Below are 20,492 nucleotides of genomic sequence, written 5' to 3' on the forward strand. Positions count from 1 at the left end.
CCTGGGCCTAAACCCAATCTCTCTCTAATATAGTTGGGGGCAAGTGCAAACGTTTTTTGTTATTATTATTATTTTTTTTTTAACCTGAGTTCGATTTCAGCCAGTGCCCCTTACAAGTTGGACAGCATTGGGCACGTTTCAAGAAGCGTGCTTATTTTGAAAATAAGAACAGCAGCACTCACCTCCCAGGGTGCTGTGAGGAGTATAGAGTTGTAGTGTAATAATGTGCTAACATTTAGCTGCTCTCAGAACTCAGCCACAGGACATTGAACCCTGCTCCACCTCCACCTTACTGCCTTGAGCAGAGGAAATGGTCCCCCTCTTCACAGCCTCCTCTGAACTGGTTCTGTGTGGCTGAGACCCTATCAACTGCCAGCTCCCCAATACTTGGAGGTAAGAATTACCTTCTAAGGAGGGGAAATAGAGGAGTGCCCATGAACTGAGGGTGCTGTAGTGGTCTGAGCTGAAAGCCTTGACGATGTTGAAAAGGGAGTGATGGAATCTGGAGCAGGGGTGATTTAAGAATAAGGAGGAGGAAGGGTGCCTAGGTGGCTCAGTGGGTTAAGCCTCTTATTCCATGGTGGTCCTGGGATTAAGCCACATGGGCTCCCTGATCAGTGTGCAGGCTGCTTCTTTCTCATACTCTCCCTCTGTGCTCTGACTCTCTAATAATAAATAAAATCTTACACACACACACACACGCAAAACCTCTCAAAAAAGAATAAGGAGGAAAGGCAGAGATGGCCAGGGAAGACTTGACCTTTCTTCATTTACAAGCTATTTTTTTTTCTTCTTCTTCTTTTCTATTGACATTTTGGAACTGAGAATTACCTTTTACAGGTGAGGAAACAGGCTTAGAAAGAAATGTTTTAGTGTATGTCTTGGTTAACTGTGGAACTGAAAATCTTTTTTCTTTCTTTTTTTCTTTTCTTTTTTTGTCTTTTTTTTCTTCTCTCTTCTTTCATTTTCTTTTCTTTCTTCTTTCCTTCCTCTACTCCTTTCTTTCCTTTTCTATACCATGCTATCCGTTCCCTATTTAAAATTCTAAGAATGTCATCAGTTCTGGTCAGGTGAATTGAAACTAGAGGCAATTCCTTACTGGATGCATTTTGAAATTGTGTTTGAAATACGAATGTACATAGGTTAAGCAATAGTCTTAAATGTGATCATAATAAATCACTAGTTATGATATGAGTGCTTATTTTTTGCCCCTTGATTATTAATCATTCTTTGATTCCAATAAGATGTGGAACAACGTGATATATTCCTTATTCTTCCTGTATACCAGTCCTCTGCTGGGTGCTGTGTATATGTGATTAAGCAGATGACAATAGTCTTTGTTTTACATAGATTAAATAAAAATAAATGCAATAAAGTTATTTTTTATAATTTTATAAAATTATGTTTTATATTTCTTGTCTACCATATTTGACGTGACACATATGAGAAGACATTTCATATTGATGATTTTGCACAAAAGTAATTGGACTTTTTGATGGTGTATTTACTGATATTTTATCAATTTCTTGTAAACTTTGTTAAAAATTGGAAGGCTCCTTTTGTTCCTTTGATAAAGGTCTTTATCTTATCCACAAATCTTTTAGCTCCTGGAAATTTTCTCTGTATCCTTAACTCTGAAATATTTTATGTTGCTTATCCATTTGTAATTTTAGGATCTGTCCATTTGCTTCATTGCTACATCCTACATCTTTTTTGTCTTATTATTTTTTTTATTTGTTTATTTTCAGCCTAACAGTGTTCCTTCTTTTTGCACCAAACCCAGTGCTCCATACAGTACATGCCATCCCTATTACCCACCACCTGGTTCCTCAACCTCCCACCCCCCCACCCCTTCAAAACCCTTTGGTTGTTTTTCAGAGTCCATAGTCTCTCGTGGTTCATCTCCTCTTCCAGTTTCCCTCAACTCCCTCTCCTCTCCATCTCCCCATGTCCTCCGTGTTCTTTGTTATGCTCCACAAATAAGTGAGACCATATGATACTTGACTCTCTCTGCTTGACTTATTTCGCTCAGCATAATCTCTTCCAGTCCCGTCCATGTTGCTGCAAAAGTTGGGTATTCATCCTTTCTGATGGAGGCATAATACTCCATTGTGTATATGTAACACATCTTCCTTATCCATTCGTCTGTTGAAGGGCATCTCGGTTCTTTCCACAGTTTGGCGACCATGGCCATTGCTGCAATAAACATTGGGGTACAGATGGCTCTTCTTTTCACTACATCTGTATCTTTGGGGTAAGTACCCAGCAGTGCAATTGCAGGGTCATAGGGAAGCTCTATTCTTAATTTCTCGAGGAATCTCCACACTGTTCTCCAAAGTGGCTGCACTAACTTGCGTTCCCACCAACAGTTTAAGAGGGTTCCCCTTTCTCCACATCCTCTCCAACACACGTTGTTTCCTGTCTTGCTAATTTTGGCCATTCTAACTGGTGTCAGGTGGTATCTCAATGTAGTTTTAATTTGAATCTCCCTGATGGCTAGTGATGATGAACATTTTTTCATGTGTCTGATAGCCATTTGTATGTCTTCATTGGAGAAATGTCTGTTCATATCTTCTGCCCATTTTTGATATGATTATCTGTTTTGTGTGTGTTGAGTTTGAGGAGTTCTTTATAGATCCTGGATATCAACCTTTTGTCTGTACTGTCATTTGCAAATATCTTCTCCCATTCCGTGGGTTGCCTTTTTGTTTTGTTGACTGTTTCCTTTGCTGTGCAGAAGCTTTTGATCTTCATGAAGTCCCAAAAGTTCATTTTTGCTTTTGTTTCCTTGGCCTTTGGAGACATATCTTGAAAGAAGTTGCTGTGGCTGATATCGAAGAGGTTACTGCCTCCTTGGCCTTTGGAGACGTATCTTGAAAGAAGTTGCCGTGGCTGATATCAAAGAGGTTACTGCCTAAGTTCTCCTCTAGGATTCTGATGGATTCCTGTCTCACATTGAGGTCTTTTATCCATTTCGAGTTTATCTTTGTGTACGGTGTAAGAGAATGGTCGAGTTTCATTCTTCTACATATTGCTGTCCAGTTTTCCCAGCACCATTTATTGAAGAGACTGTCTTTTTTTCCACTGTATATTTTTTCCTGTTTTGTCGAAGATTATTTGACCATAGAGTTGAGGGTCCATATCTGGGCTCTCCACTCTGTTCCACTGGTCTATGTGTCTGTTTTGATGCCAGGACCATGCTGTCTTGGTGATCACAGCTTTGTAGTAAAGCTTGAAATCGGGTAACGTGATGCCGCCAATTTGGTTTTTGTTTTTCAACTTTTCCATAGGAATTCGGGGTCTCTTCTGATTCCATACAAATTTTAGGATTATTTGCTCCAGCTCTTTGAAAAATACTGGTGGAATTTTGATCAGAATGGCATTAAAAGTATAGATTGCTCTAGGCAGTATAGACATTTTAACAATGTTTATTCTTCCAATCCAAGAGCATGGAGCGTTCTTCCATCTTTTTGTGTCTTCTTCAATTTCTTTCATGAGTGTTCTGTAGTTCCTCGAGTACAGGTCCTTTACCTCTTTGGTTAGGTTTATTCCCAGGTATCTTATAGTTCTTGGTGCTATAGTAAATGGAATCGATTCTCTAATTTCCCTTTCTGTATTTTCTTTGTTAGTGTATAAGAAAGCCACTGATTTCTGTACATTGACTTTGTATCCTGCCACATTACTGAACTGCTGTATGAGTTCTAGTAGTTTGGGGGTGGAGTCTTTGGGGTTTTCCATATAAAGAATCATGTCATCTGCAAAGAGAGAGAGTTTGACTTCTTCCTTGCCAATTTGGATACCTTTTATTTCTCTTTGTTGTCTGATTGCCGTTGCTAGGACTTCTAATACTATGTTGAACAAGAGTGGTGAGAGTGGGCATCCTTGTGTTCCTGATCTCAACGGGAAGGATGCAAGCTTTTTCCCATTGAGGATGATATTTGCTGTGGGTCTTTCATAGATAGATTTTATGAAGTTCAGGAATGTTCCTTCTATCCCTATACTTGGAAGCGTTTTAATCAGGAATGGCTGCTGGATTTTTTCAAATGCTTTTTCTGCATCAATTGAGAGGACCATGTGGTTCTTCTCTCTTCTCTTATTGATTTGTTCTATCACATTGATTGATTTGTGAATCACATCCTTGTGACCCAGGGATGAATCCCACCTGGTCATGGTGGATAATCTTTTTAATGTGCTGCTGGATCCTGTTTGCTAGGATCTTGTTGAGAATCTTAGCATCCATATTCATCAGTGATATTAGTCTGAAATTCTCCTTTTTGGTAGGGTCTTTGCCTGGTTTGGGGATCAGGGTAATGCTGGCTTCATAAAAAGAGTCTGGAAGTTTTCCTTCTGCTTCAATTTTTTGGAACAGCTTCAGGAGAATTGGTGTTATTTCTTCTTTGAAAGTTTGGTAGAATTCCCCAGGGAATCCGTCAGGTCCTGGGCTCTTGTTTTTTGGGAGGTTTTTGATCACTGCTTCAATCTCGTTACTAGATATAGGTCTATTCAGGTTGTTGATTTCTTCCTGGTTCAATTTTGGGAGTTTATAGTTTTCCAGGAATGCATCCATTTCATCTAGGTTGCTTAGCTTATTGGCATATAACTATTGGTAATAATTTCTGATGATTGTTTCTATTTCCTTGGTGTTAGTTGTGATCTCTCCCTTTTCATTCATAATTTTATTAATTTGGGCTTTCTCTCTTTTCTTTTGGATTAGTGTGGCCAATGGTTTATCGATCTTATTGATTCTTTCAAAAAACTACATCTTTTAACAGAATCATCAACCACACATTTCCTGAATTTTGTTCTGAATAATGAATACATGTTCTTTTAATGTAATTGAACATACAGTTAAGTATTGGATTGGGGTCAAAAATTGTCTTTAAGGAAAAAAAGTGACCTTTTTAGCCCTCTAGATAAATTCTGCGTTTGTTTCAAGACATTTGGTCTTTGTTTCAGTGTTACTACAATCATCAGGTAGTGCTATTTAAAAAAAAAATTGCCTTTTGTTGATGGGGATTAAGGAATGTACTTATTGTTATGATTAAAATGAAAACTTAGGAGTGCCTGCCTCATTCATTCAGTAGAGCAGGTGACTCTTGATCTCAGGGTCATGAGTTCAAGCCCCACACTAGACGTGGAAGTCACTAAAAAAATCAAAAATAAAAAGAAATAAATAACTTGAAAAAATATTTGCTTTTGTTTCTTAGACTAAGGGTGGTATGCAAAAGTATTTAAATAATAGTAGAAACACAGCTGTAAAAATATATATAAGTGGTGATACTTTGAAAATTAAACTGTTCACTGACAGATCAAAAGAATTATTTGCCAACTGACAAGGGAAAGTGTGAATTTGCTATTGGAAAGACACTTCAGGGGTGTCAGTATATAATATGTGAAAGCCTGAGGTGTATGGAAGTTAAATGTATACACTTGAGCAACACTTACATATGAGTAATTTTTTATTCTAGCAACTTGATTGAAGAGCTGGATTTAACTCTGAAGAGGACAAGTTCATGAGCTAGACTCTGGAGACCAGAAAAGGCCTTGGGAAGTCATCTGATGAATTCTCCATTCTCCTGGTATTTAAAGAAAGAATGTGGTACCTCCAGTCCATGTTCTAGATCAGTCTGCTTTCTCGATTTCTCTATATATCATACTTTACTTCCTAGACTAAGTTTCCTTCTTTTGGGCTATTAGGCATTTATTATTTTTTAACTCCTAAAAATTTCATTCATTCTATGTTTAGTTGACCCTTGAACAATACAGGGGTTAGGGGCATCAACCCTTACGCAGTCAAAAATCTGCATATAACTTTTCACTCCCCCCAAACTTAACCATCAATAGCCTACTGATGATCAGAAGCCTTAACAAGGACATAAACAATCAATTAACACATATTTTTTATCTTATATGTATTACATACTATATTCTTACAATAAAGTAAGCTAGTGAAAAGAAAATGTTAAAATCATAAGGAAGAGAAAGTGGATTTACTGTTTTTATCAAAAATGACATGTATAAGTGGATCAAACCTATGGGGCTCAAGGATCAACTATTTTTTTTAAATTATGTGTTGTTAGTCAGCATACAGTACATCATTTGTTTCTGATATAGTGTTCCATGATTCATTGTTTGTGTATAACACCCAGTACTCCATGCAATATGTATGCTCCTTAATAAAACCCATCACTGGGCTAAGCTATCCCCTAGCCCCCTCCCCTCTAAAACCCTCAGTTTGATTCCCGGAGTCCATAATCTGTCATGGTTCATCTCTCCCTTGATCCCCCCCCTTCATTTTTCCCTTCCTTCTGCTAATGTCAGCTGTGTTTTTAATATCACTACAATCCTCATAAAAGAGCATGCTCTAAAGTATTGAGTTTGACTCAGGAATCAAAAGACCTACATCCTGTCCTTGTCTCTGTTCCTTAATAAGCAGAACAGCACAATGACCTTGAACTGATGACTTTGCTTCTATGAGCCACAGTTCCCTCCCCTGTCTGTCAATATTAAAGCTCTTACCCATTCTGCCTATCTCCCAAAGTTGTTGTGAAGTCAAACAGATGACATGCCTGAAAGGAATTTAGAAAACAAACCTGAGAAAGTTTTACTGACTGACAGAAATAAAGTTACAGATTTGCCAGTGTGTAGGGGCACTAGTCCTGGGTATTGCTTTGCCCCACAAAATGCTGCTTGAACCATCTCCCCAGAATTTCTGGGCACTTTCTGACTCCATAAAGATTCCTCACTCACTACTCCCTGATTTCAGAGGGGCTGCGTCTCTGTAGTTGCAAAACTTATCTCTTCAAATCTTGGCTATTTTTTAAGGTCCAGGACTTTTATAATAAGCCCTAGTTCTGTGTATTAGCACCTTTATCACAGCCTATCATCTTGAATTCTTCTCTCCTAGAAAAATCTCACTTCATGAGCTGCTTCTGGAACCATTGTAGTCATCAAAATAATTTAATACTGGGGCGCCTGGGTTGCTCAATGGGTTAAGCCTCTGCCTTCGGCCCAGGTCATGATCTCAGGGTCCTGGGATCGAGCCCCACATCAGGCTCTCTGCATCCCCCTCTCTCTCTGTCTGCCTCTCTGCCTACTTGTGATCTCTCTCTCTGTCAAATAAATGAATAAAATTTAAAAAATAATAATAATAATTTAATACTTAACCCTCATGCACATGCTTGTAAATGCCTAGGATGCCATGTCAACTCTGCCTTTTTACTAGGAAAATGGCATTGGTTCCCAGACTAAAGAGATCATGGGGAAGGGTCTCAGCAGAATATAAGGAACAAAGGTGTGTTATCCTCTCCCGTGCCGGCTTGGGACAGCAACTGAGGTTAGAAAGGACACTGCAACGCTTGTAATCGGCCAATGGCTATCTATTCCATATAAGGGAAAATGTGAATGCCTTTCTTGTCAGTAGGATTGCAAAGCTCTATTTCCATGATCTCGGCCTGGCTACATCTCTGTTATGATTTCCCACTTCTCCCATCATGCTCTGATCACACTCCAGCCAAGACAGTCATGTCTTATTGCTGTTCCTTAACACAATGAGCACTTACTCATTACTTCCTTTGCACTTGCACTTGCTCTTCTCCCATCAAGATCTTCACCCAGATGCTTGATCTCTCTTACTCTTACATCATTCAGTTTCTATGCAGATGTCACTTGCTTGGAAAGAACTTTGCCGAGCACCCTAAGGCAACAACCTCACACAACTATATTCTTACCCTGTGTTATTTTTCCTCATAGTAGGTCTCTCCTCCTGACTCTATATTTGTTTGCTCATGCCGATTTACTTGTGTATAAGCTCTGTGGAGGCTGAAGTTTCGTGGTTGTTTCTGCGGCACTTAGAATGCTGCCTGACCCAGAAAGCCTCTCAATAAATATTTCTTTTTTTTTTCTCAATAAATATTTTTTGAACGAATGATATGGCCAAGGTTTATCATCAAATGTCCTATTCTTTTAGTCTAGCCAGTAGCTGACTCCCAAAACGCCCCATGCTTTCTTGCAGCTGAGCAAGTAATCTTGTTACACACTCGGAGTGGCTTGTGGATTTAAAAATGTCAAGTGCCATTGTGAGAAATAATTTCTAATTCTGAGGAAACTATAAAATTTACCCAAAGAAACAACTAGAATTAGCGCAGATACCCAGGGTAAATCAGGACTTCATCTCACCATCTGAGCACCAATCTCTTGGCTTCTCTTTGGACCCAGATGCTGGATCTTTGGCAAACAGTGGCAGCAAATAACAAGAAGAGGCAAGTTGACCCATCTGTGCTTTAGTGCTGCTATCTTCCCGTACTAATATGTGTCCTTTAGGATAAAATAATCACATTCTCTTCTTTAAATGGCAGATGTTTTGTATTGTTATTTTTCTTTGGCATACATATAAATAGGGGATAAAAATTTAAAATAATCCTTGTGGCCGACACTGGCTGCATCAAAGAAGAATTGGCATCTTGGGCCATGAGTGGATTTGCGTCTATTACTATATTTCTCTTCCATCTTCCACAGATAAGCTTTTCCATCGATGAGTCTGTACTCACTAACCCTACATTTTCCTTACTGTCACATCTTTTACTGAACCTTATTATGCTCCTGAAAGGTTTTCCCGCCACTCTGAGAGGTTATCCTTCCCTGCTCTGTATCAGTCACTATATGCAGTTCCTCCTTCCAAATCCTCCCCGTGGTTCTCAAGACCTATGCCATTCCGAGTCGCCATAATTCTCACTCTCCCACTCCTAAAGCGCACATTAAAGTCAGACTCTTCTGGATCAGGCAGACCTGTCTCAGGTTTGAATCCTCCCTCTGCTACCTACTGGCTGCATAACCTTGAGTTTGTGAGTTTACCTCTCTAAATCTTAATTCCTGCATCTATATCATAAAACAGTTATGAAAATTAAATAGTAATGCCAAGTCCTTGACACATAGGAGATATTAAATAAATGTGAGTTTTCACCTTCCTTTTGTACACACTCAATGATTTCCTTGGCTCTTTCATCTTCTCTCAGCAAAAGGTCCCTTTTATTCACATTTACCATTTTCCCCCATTAACTATCCTTCTTTAAGGCTCTCTCTCAAATATATGGGTCCACACTTATTTCCCATTGAAAATGTGTAAGTTCTGGGGGCATCTGGGTGGCTCAGTCTTTTGGGCATCTGAGTCTTGATTTGGCTCAAGTCATGATCTAAGGGTCATGGGATTGAGCCCCATGATGGCTCTGTGCTCTGTGTGAAGTCTGCTTGTCCTTCCCCCTCTGCTCCTTTCCCTGCTTATGCTTGCATATGTTCTCTCTCTCTCTCTCTCTCAAATAAGTAAATTAATTATTGATTTAAAAAGAAAGAAAATTTCTAAGTTCCTCTGAAAATTTTTGTCACCTGTGTGTTCTAATATTACCTTTATTTGAACAAATCATTCTTCCTTCAAACTAGTTCCGCTCCCAGCTCTCCTACTTATTTCAGAGTTATCAGGGCTATCTCAAGCTAGTGGTACTAATTATAATAGCTACTATTATTCATATATGTACTAAATAATGTGCTTTGCATATATTGCTACATTGACTTTGCATGATGATATGAGTAGGTACTTATTATAGACACCTTTCATGTGTGCTGAACATCTTAGTTCACCCTATCTTTTATTTTTTTTAAGATATCATTTATTTTATCATTTATTTATTTGTAAGAGAGAGAGAGAGAGAGCACAAGCAGGGGAAACAGCAGTTGGAGAAACAGGCTCCCCTCAGCAGGGAGACCAACATGGGGCACCATCCCAGGACCCTGGGATCATGACCTAAGCTGAAGGCAGTCACCTAACTGACTGAGCCATCCAGGCATCCCTCACTCTTTTTTTTTTTAAATCACTTTATTGGGGTGTAATTTATAAAAATTATGATTATATTAATAGTTACATTCACCAATTAAAGTGTGCAATTAGATAAATTTTATGATATGTATGTCATCACCACATTTACTACATAGACTATTTCCCAAAACTATTCCATGCATTTGTGGTCAGTCCCCTTGTCCCATTCCGTGGCCCCTGGCAATCACTGATATTCTGATATTCTTTCTGTCACCAGTACTGGAGCTCTCTTTTCCATTCCAGTTTTTACTATGGCCGTTACTTCTCCACATGTAAAATTGGAAAGGATCTTGCGTGAACTCCACTGAGAATCTCATGCTTTCTTCCCTAGAGTTCTCTACCACCATAAAGTGGGGTTGCTGCTACTCTGACACATGTGCAAACCTCTAAGAGGAAGGAAGTTAGCTGGGGCACCTGGGTAGCTCAGATGGTTAAGTGTCTGCCTTTGGCTTGGGTCATGATCCAGGGGTCCTGGAATCTAGTCCTGCATCAAGCATCACAGAGCTCCCTGCTTAGCAGGGAGTCTGCTTCTCCCTCTCACTCGCCCCTCCCCCACTCATGCATGGACTCTCTCTCTCACTCACTGTCTCTCTCAAATAAATAAATAAAATCCTTAAAAAACAAACAAACAAAACAAAACAAACAAACAAACAAAAAACCAGGGAATTTACCAGAACATGGTCAACTCTGACTAGTAGGGGTTATTGCCATTCTTTGGTGGGGCATTTCTGAGGTATATTTAATGCAGCTCTTCAAGGGTATAACAGAGGGACCATCCCCCATTTGCCCTTCAATCATCTTTTTCTTCCTTCCCTGTGTGACTCTTTCCATCATTCCCTTCCTCCCCACTCCGCTTCCTTAGAATCTCTTCCGAAAATAATCTTTCTAAACATAAGTCATATGTGAGGCTATTAGAGAAAGCCCATGCTAAGATAGAATGACTTTTGTATCCCTATTTTTTAAAAGCATTTAGGAAACTGAGGCAAAAAAAAAAAAAAAAAGATTAACCACCCAGAATTGCATGGCTATTTTTTTTAATTTTATTAGCATATAATGTATTATTTACTTCAGGGGAACAGGTCTGTGAATCATTAATCTTACACAATTCACAGCACTCACCATAGCACATAGCCTCCCCAATGTCCACAACCCAGCCATCCATCCCTCCCCTCTCATCCACCAGCAACCCTCAGTTTGTTTCCTGAAATTAAGAGTCTCTTATGGTTGTCTCCCTCCCCGGTCCATCTTATTTCACTTTTTTTCCCTCCCTTCCCCCCACAACCCCCCGCCCTGCCTCTCAAATTCCTCATATCAGAGATGCCATATGATAATTATCTTTCTCTGTCTGACTTATTTTGCTTAGCATAATACCCTCTAGTTCCATCCACGTCATTACAAATGGCAATATTTCATTTCTTTTGATGGCTGCATAGTGTTCCATTGTATATATATATACCACATTTTCTTTATCCATTCATCTGTTGATGGACATCTAGGTTCTTTCCATAGTTTGGCTACTGTGGACATTGCTGCTATAAACATTTGGGTGCATGTGCCCCTTCAGATCACTACATTTGTATCTTTAAGGTAAATACCCAGTAGTGCGGGGCGCCTGGGTGGCTCAGTGGGTTAAAGCCTCTGCCTTCAGCTTAGGTCATGAGCCCAGGGTCCTGGGATCGAACCCCGCATCGGGCTCTCTGCTTGGCTGGGAGCCTGCTTCCTTCTCTCTCTCTGCCTGCCTCTCTGCCTACTTGTAATCTCTATCTGTCCAATAAATAAATCTTAAAAAAAAAAATACCCAGTAGTGCAATTGCTGGGTCGTAGGGTAGCTCTATTTTCAACTTTTTGAGGAACCTCCATGCTATTTTCCAGAGTGGCTGCACCAGCTTGCATTCCGATCAACAGTGTAGGAGGGTTTCCCTTTCTCCACATCTTTGCCAACACCTGTCATTTCCTGACTGGTTAATTTTAGCCATTCTGACTGGTGTGAGGTGGTGTCTCACTGTGATTTCGATTTGTATTTCCCAGGAGCCGAGTGATGTTGAGCACTTTTTCATGTGTCTGTTTGCCATGTGGATATCTTTTTTGCAGAAATGTCTGTTCATGTCTTCTGCCCATTTCTTGATTGGATTTTTTGTTCTTCAGGTGTTGAGTTCAATAAGTTCCTTTAGATTTTGGATACTAGCCCTTTATCTGATATGTCATGCAAATATCTTCTCCCATTCTGTCAGTTGTCTTTTAGTTTTGTTGACTGTTTCCTTTTCTGTGCAAAAACTTTTTATCTTGATGAATTCTCAGTAGTTCATTTTTGCACATGCTTCCCTTGCCTTTGGCAATGTTTCTAGGAAGAAGTTGCTGTGGCTGAAGTTGGTGAGGTTGCTGCCTGTGTTCTTCTCAAGGATTTTGATGGATTCCTGTCTAACATTGAGGTCTTTCATCATTTTGAGTCTATTTTTGTGTGTGGTGAAAGGAAATGTTCCAGTTTCATTCTTCTTCATGTGGCTGTCCAATTTTCCCAAGCTTGAAGTCTGGAATTTTGATGCTGCCAACTTTGGCATTCTTTTTCAACATTCCTCTGGCTTTTTGGGGTCTTTTCTGATTCCATATAAATTTTAGGATTATTTGTTTCATTTCTTTGAAAGAAATTGATGGTATTTTGATAGGAATTGCATTAAATGTGTAGATTGCTCTGGGTAGCATAGACATTTTCACAATATTTGTTCTTCCAGTGCATGAGCATGGAACGTTTTTCCATTTCTTTGTGTCTTCCTCAGTTTCTTTCATAAGTACTCTATAGTTTTCTGTGTACAGATTCTTTGCCTCTTTGGTTAGGCTTATTCCTAGGTATCTTATGGTTTTGGGTGCAATTGTAAATGGGATTGACTCCTTAATTTCTCTTTCTTCTGTCTTGCTGTTGGTGTATAGAAATGCAACTAATTTCTGTGCTTTGGTTTTATATCCTAACACTTTACTAAATTCCTGTATGAGTTCTAGCAGTTTTGGAGTGGAGTCTTTTGGGTTTTCCACATAAAGTATCACATCATATGCAAAGAGTGAGAGTTTGACTTCTGTGCTGATTTGGATGCCTTTTATTTCTTTTTGTTGTCTGATTGCTAAGGCTAGGACTTCTAGTACTATGTTGAATAGCAATAGTGATATTAGACAGCCCTGCTGTGTTCCTGACCTTTGGGGGAAAGCTCAGGTTTTCCCCATTGAAAATGATATTTGCGGGGTGCCTGGGTGGCTCAGTGGGTTAAAGCCTCTGCTTTCGGCTCAGGTAATGGTCCCAGGGTCCTGGGATTGAGCCCCACATCAGGCTCTCTGCTCAGCAGGGAGCCTGCTTCTCCCTCTCTCTCTTCTCTCTCTCTCTCTGCCTGCCTCCCTACCTACTTGTGGTCTCTGTCAAATAAATAAAATCTTAAAAAAAAAAAAAAGAAAATGATATTTGCTGTAGGTTTTTCATAGATGGCTTTGGTGATATTGAGGTATGTACCCTCTGTATGTACATTGTGAAGAGTTTTGATCAAGAAAGGATGCTGTACTCTGTCAAATGCTTTTTGAGCATCTATTGAGAGTATCCTGTGGTTCCTGTTCTTTCTTTTAATGTATTGTATCACATTGATTGATTTGCTTCTTTAGAATATACACTAACCAAATCAGAAGAGACCCAAAGCCATGGGGAGAAGGGAAAAAAAAAAATATATATATATACATATATATATATATATATATATATATGTACACATATATATATGATTAAGCTAGTGAATAGAACAGAGCCACACACTTGATTTTGGGGGTATTTTAATCCGTTAGAAGAAACTGCCTCCTACAATTTTAAACAAATAAAATATATATATAGACATATGTATATGTCTATATATATGGGTAAACACGATAAAGGGATAGAATATGACTGTAAGGATGAAGATTTAAAAAGATTCTAAAAAAGAAATCAATCAGATAAGTTGATTGAAGAAGAAAAGAAAAAGGAGGAAAGAATGTGATCAGGCTGGAGACTAGAACAAAGCCATGTGCTAGATTTAGGGTATATTTTGATCAGTGAGAAGAAACTGTATCCCACGATTTTAAAGAAAGAAAAACTTATATGTTTACAAAAATTAAGGTTCAATAGAGTGAAAGGATAGAAAATAACTATAACAATGAAGATTTAAAAAATTTTTAAGGTGTTGATAAGATAAAATAATTTAAAAAGGTTAAAACAGGAAAGAGGAAAACTAAAAAAAAATAGAATAAGAAAAAAATAAAATTAAAAAAATTTAACTTTGAAAGGCTAAGGAATCATAGGAAAGGAGCCATGAATTCTAGGTGTTACACTCCCCTAACTCTGGAGTTCCACTGTTCTCTTTGATCAGTGAGCTTGGTCTTGGCTGGATGTTCTTGCTGATCTTCTGGGGGAGGGGTTTGTTGCCATGATTCTCAGATGTCTTTACCCGAGGTGGAATTGCACTGCCCTTGCCAGGGGCCAGGCTAAGCAATCTGTTCGGGTTTGCTCTGGGGAGCTTTTGTTCCCTGAATGCTTTCCGTACAGGGGCAAGCTCTGGGGAGCTTTTGTTCCCTGAACACTTTCCGTAGAGCTCTGGAGGATGGGAATGAAAATGACGGCCTCCTAATCTCTGGCTCATAGGAGCCAAGAGCTCAGGGTCCCACTTCTTGGTGCACCCTCGGAGAAAAGCGGTCAATCACCCCCGTCTCCCTGGTCTCCAGCTGCACTCCATGCTCACCTGGCCTGTGACCAAGCGTTTCTGTCTCTGGCGCACGGCTCCTCTTGGAGTCTCCAAATCCAGCTGATTTCTGCAACGTGCTCCCATGCTGCTCCTCCTGGAGGAGGAAGGAGGGGGAGTCTCTCTGGATCTGCCACTTGTGGGGTCTCTGCTGGAACAGCAGTGGCCCAACTGTGCCTCGGATCATGGTTTAAGGTAACCCCGAGCTGAGAGCCCCCTCCTCACCTCCATCTGTGCAGCCAGCTTCCCTGCTCTGATACTCAGGCACCGTTGCTCTTTTTGTGACACTGCCAGTCTTGAGACCACACTGTCCCCGCAAGGGCTCCACCTCCCACTTAGCCTCTAGAGCGATGTTCCTCAGTGGAGCAGACTTCTCAAAGTTCCGATGTTGTGCTCCACTGCTCTGCGCTTGCTGGGAGCCGACCCCTCCCCCCACAGTCTCTCTTACCATATATCACCTCGGAATCACTTCTCCACACGTCCTACCATCCAGAAAGTGGTCTCTTTTCTGTTCCTAGAATTGTGGTGCTTCTTCTCTTCAGTCTTTGCATTTGTAGGTGTTCAGAATGGCTTGATAACTATCTAACTGAACTCCTGGGACCTGATGACATTATGTCTCCTACTCTTCTGCCATCTTGGTCCTCCCTCCCCTGCATTAAAACACAAAGCAAGAGAGCTTAGATCCAGAACAGCCTGACTCTAATCATGCTCTTAATCACTATATCGATTTTCAAGGTGGAAACTAAAATTAGCTTTGATTTTGTCTAATATGTTTATTATGTATATCAACTTACCAGTTTTCTGTCATTTCTTCTTTGAAAATTTTTTCAGTCATCAGTTATTGAAAATGCATTCATCTAGTTGGAAGCCACACCAGGTAATTTCCTGCTGCTCTCACTCACAGCCTCCCTTGTAGGTCCCTATGACAGGCTGACAGCTGGTTTTCTTCCTTCCCATCAGGCAATACCCATTAGAGATAAGTGTGTTTGCTTTGGGGTTTGATAGAACTGATTCGAGTCTTAATTCTCGCAGTTATTCACTATGGTATCCGGTGAGCCTCTTACTCTGTCTAAACCTCCCTTCCCTTATTTGTAAAATGGAGAAAATAATTCCTAACTCACAGGGTTGTTTGCTGCAATGATATAATAACTCATGTGTTTTCATTTGTTTAAATATTAAACCTTGGCATGCCATTTTCATTTTATCGCATTTGTTATTACTCTTGTTCAGTTGACCTTAAGTGGTAGAGTTCTAGAGAAGCTAGAGCTGTTTATTGTTAAACGCTTATTCATCCCTTTGTTTTTCGTGGAAGGATTTATTTTTATGAGTCTATAGTACTTCTAGTAATCTATGAAGTAAGCCCAAAGATTTCTGGACTTTGAAATCAAGTGCATGATGCATAAAAATGTCGATATAAATATTGCTGGAGGCAATAGAAGGAACTCTTAAGACCCAGTGGACTCACATATTGATTCAAGTGCTCCATTATGTGGCATTCAGAGGATCTTTTGTGCTGTGGCAATGAAATAAAAGCTTCTGAGGAATAGTAGATTCCCATTAAAAGATGACTTAATGCTTGTATTCAAATATGCTGTCTGCCAATTTGCATTCCCTAAAAATATATTATACCCATTACTGAAATTCTTAAGAAGCCCTTAAAACTTGGGTTAAGTAGAAAACCAAAATTGACTGAAATACAGGAGCTTTAAGTTAGTCAAAGCGTACAATTATGTATGCTAAAATTAGTGAGGCCTTTTATAAAATATGTTTATAAAAACATAGTCTATCTTCAAAGTATCTAATTTTGTTATAATTTCAACCATAAGTACAAAGAAAATGTGATTAAAGAGTTTCACTGCCTCCGTGGTCACAACTGGGGTTTTATCTACCTTATTAAATCCTCTTTCAAGTATCCAACCCAGTGGCTACATGGTTTTCACCAGTAGCATGAGAAGCATCAAGAATATATTTGACTTTCCCCAAATCATGAGCATACTTGCAACTGATCCTACTGTGGTTTGTAATTTCAAGTTTTCAGGAGAAAGATTTTAATCACATTCTTTATTTAGTTCCCCCAAGCTAGATACTTAGTTGTTGTTGCAAGGTCACAGACGAAATGAGCCCACCCACCATAAGTACATATTTGCTTTACATTAAGGGGATGGTTCTAATCTGAATTGCCAGAAAAGTCATTCTTCAGAGTTCAGAGTGCTAACTGTTACACAAAGTCATACTTCAAGAACAGAGAAATGGGGGGCGCCTGGGTGGCTCAGTGCATTAAAGCCTCTGCCTTCGGCTCAGGTCATGATCCCAGAGTCCTGGGATTGAGCCCCACATCAGGCTCTCTGCTTAGCAGAGAACCTGCTTCCTCCAGTTTCTCTCTCTGCCTGCCTCTCTGCCTACTTGTGATCTCTGTCAAATAAATAAATAAAAATCTTTAAAAAAAAAACCACACCAGAGAAATGGGAGTTTGTAAAATAAAAACAGGTCTGCTTCAAAAGTTAACTTATCTGCTAGATAAATTACTAAGTAATTTATGTACTCCATTGAGGTCAGGGAAGGCCTTGAAGATGACCCCAAGGCAGAGTCGGAAGAACCATGACTTGTCCAGGTAAGTAGAGTGTTGAGTCATAGAGGAAAGAACTGATGGGAACCTCAAGTATATTTTACATCTGTAGTTATTAATTATTTGTTCACTATCCTTTCCTCCATTACCCCATGAGGACACAAGCCATGTCTCTTTTATTCATCACTGCATCCACCAGAGGCAAGCACCATGCTTGACATATGAATTTTTATGGATGGATAGCCAGATGAATTTCTCCTTCATTGTTTTGCTCTCTTCTAGTTCTTTTGTGATTGTCTTATCTCCCCAACTAGATTGTAGTCATCTGAGCGCAGAGACCATATCTCACATTCCTCCAAAATCTTTCCCAATGGTGTTTCATTCAAATCAATGTCAATACCAACTGATTAAGCTGTCAAACTGTGAATTTGAAAAGATAGGGAGATAAGAATTTGAAAAGATAGGGAGGCAAGAGGATTAGCAAGGAATTGTCCTGACTTCTAGCATATCAAATATGTATATAACATGTACAATATACCTATATAATATCTAGCATATAACTGGCATATCTCTAAGTACACATCGAATTATATGAAATTATCAGATGTGAACATTTAATTTCATATTCGTTTCATATGGTTCCTTCTAACTACTGAAGAGTGATAGAAGCTGAGAACCCAAGAAAAACCATGACATTCTATCTAGGTGGGCAAACTGAACTTTAAATCATAATTCTGCTACTTACTAGCTTTATAACCTTGCACAAGCTTCCAATTCTTGTTGGAGATCAGCTTCCTCAGTTGTGAAATGGGCATGGTGCCTTTTGGGAAAGTTGTAGAGGTTGTATGAGTTGAAAACTCTAAAATATCTAGACCATTACAGAAGCTCAGTGAACGTTCCAGTCCCCAATATTCTTATGCAAGTATCTTAACATCTCCTTTTCCCAATCTGCTTCTCTGCAAAACAAGCAGAAGACATAAGGGAATTAAGTATGGTTCAGGGCTCATGCTCATAACTACTATATTATACTATACTATACCATTTTATACTATATTGTACTATGCTATATTCTATACTATATTATATACACTATACTATATTATACTATACTGTACTGTACATGTTATACTGTATGGTACTATAGTTTTTATAATGGTTTTGAATTCAACTTGCATAAAATTAATAATCTTTAGACTAGGTCTAAAAGATAAAGAGGGGAAAAAATGGTGTGTGTGTGTGTGTGTGTGTTTGTGTGTAGTGGGGGGTTACAGATGTCTGTGTCTGGCTCAGGTCACTTATTTTTTTTTCTCAATGCATGAATGAATGACTAGTATGTGTCATACTTCATAAAACTCTGTGTGCCTTACTTTCATTTGGTAGGAGCTTGTCATGTTTATCTTTGGGTCAGAATGTGCAACTCAACTCACCCTGTAAGTTGAGCTGTTTTGAATAATAAAAGATTAATAGTACAAGAATATGTGTCATTTGCTTTACATTTGAGGATATTCTTCTTAATCATTTTAATCAGCTGATTTCGGTTGTATCTCTGGCATTGTTCTAAGGACTTTACACATATTAACTCATTTACGCTTTTTAACAACCTCATATAACAGGAGGTATCCTCCCTCTTTTTCAGATAAGGAAACTGAGGCACAGAGGTTTTAGTACCCTGCCCAAAGTCACCTAGCTCATAAGTGGTGGAGTCAGAATTTTCATGGAGGTAAACAGACTCCAGAGCTTGTGCTGTCCCTTTCTGTCTCTTCTACCTCCTAATGGTTTATTAATTTTGTACATTACAGCTGAAAACTGCTACTACCTAGCAGATGTGTTATAGGCAAAAGTGATTACCTATTACTGTTATGGAGATGCCCCTCAGTGATGTCCTGACAAAGATCACTCACTAACTGCTTCTAAGTGCACCACTAGAGTTCCATTTATTTGTATCACAAGTTATTCTAAGGTGGATGAGAACCTAAGACTGGTCATGGGAGGGGAGAAAGAGAGAAACGAGTCCTGGAACACTGGAGAGCTGTGCGAAGGTCAGAACTGGGTTTGGTGCCTCAGTAAGAAGAAGGCAGAAGGGACTTCCCTATCAGGTAAACTACAACAGTGATACAATTACCACGAGTCCCTGTTGTGAATGAGGAAACTAAACAGCAGAGAGGTTAAAGACTCATCCACGGTCACATAGCTGGTAAGCAGCAGAGCATGGATTGGAAATCATGTCTAATTGACACCATCTTAAAGTGCTGTTTCCTTCATTACCTTTGGTAGCTTCTGGGGAATGGGAGAATAAGGGGCTATACTTCTCTACTTTAGGGTCCTAAAAAGGGAAATAGGAGAGGATAGGGATAAACAAGCCTCTTTCTAATTTTCTAAGATGGCCCTGCTCTCTGACTTTCTATTTATATTCTTTGATTATGAATTTATGTCAACTTGTTATCCTCAATATTCTGCTTTACTTGAAAGGACTTTATTGATCACTTTGATGCACAAAGTACTGTTCTTGCTGCTGTATATTTTTGTAGTTGGCAGCGTGGGGTGGTGGTGGGGTGGAAAGAGTTATATTTTACCTTCTAAACCATCAAAGGAATTTATGATCTGGTTAGAGAGATAATATGCACATTTTCTCCTGGATACAGCCTAAATTTCTGAATCCAGCATCAAGGCTCTTCCCAACTGGACCACAGCCTTCCTTAATGTTCTCAAAACCCTCTCCTCCTCATCGTGACCTCCTTTGAGAACTTCCGACTATCCACCATGCAGGTTCTTGCCTTTGTTTCTTAGTAAGTACAGCTCTCGTCCCTGCGTCTCACGTTTCATTTACTCCCCTCTCTCCTAACACAGACCCCGCCGGAGTAGCAGCTAAGGAACAGTCAATGACCTTGAGTTTGCCAGTCACATGCTCCCATTTGATTTGTTGCAACTTCAGCAAATGACACAAAAACAAAAGAAGATATGAACGCATTCACCATGGTGGCATGTGGGATCTCACAGGGGCACCGTGCTCAGGCATATCCTGGTGGCCCCAGCGTAGGATGGCCCGGTGTCCTGCCTAGACCATTACTACTACAAGAGGGTTATTGTCCCTCCAGTTCCTGGGCCCTTGAAATCGCTTTGATTTGTCTCTTTCCTAAGCCCAGCCCTCCTGAGATAATGTGGAATCTCTGAGCCCTTTTTGTCTCTTGCTAAGTCCCCTTCTGTTGCTGTAACCAAAAACAGCAAATTTGTTCTCAACCTGTGAAAACTTCTGTCTCAAGCATTTTCTGATACTCGCGAGCCAAATTAAATATTCTCCTCTTTGTGAAATATG

At 39.5% G+C, this 20,492-nt stretch overlaps 1 long non-coding RNA gene across 1 annotated transcript; it reads left to right on the plus strand.

The window, feature by feature from the left end:
* Positions 1-301: 301 nt before the first annotated feature.
* LOC123949877 lies at positions 302-19,958 on the plus strand. The gene is made up of 3 exons (XR_006820090.1): positions 302-393; positions 5,469-5,579; positions 19,822-19,958. It is a non-coding gene; the product is annotated as an uncharacterized LOC123949877 (long non-coding RNA).
* Positions 19,959-20,492: the final 534 nt, after the last annotated feature.

Source organism: Meles meles, chromosome 8 (assembly GCF_922984935.1).
Source record: "Meles meles chromosome 8, mMelMel3.1 paternal haplotype, whole genome shotgun sequence".
NCBI lineage: Eukaryota > Metazoa > Chordata > Mammalia > Carnivora > Mustelidae > Meles > Meles meles.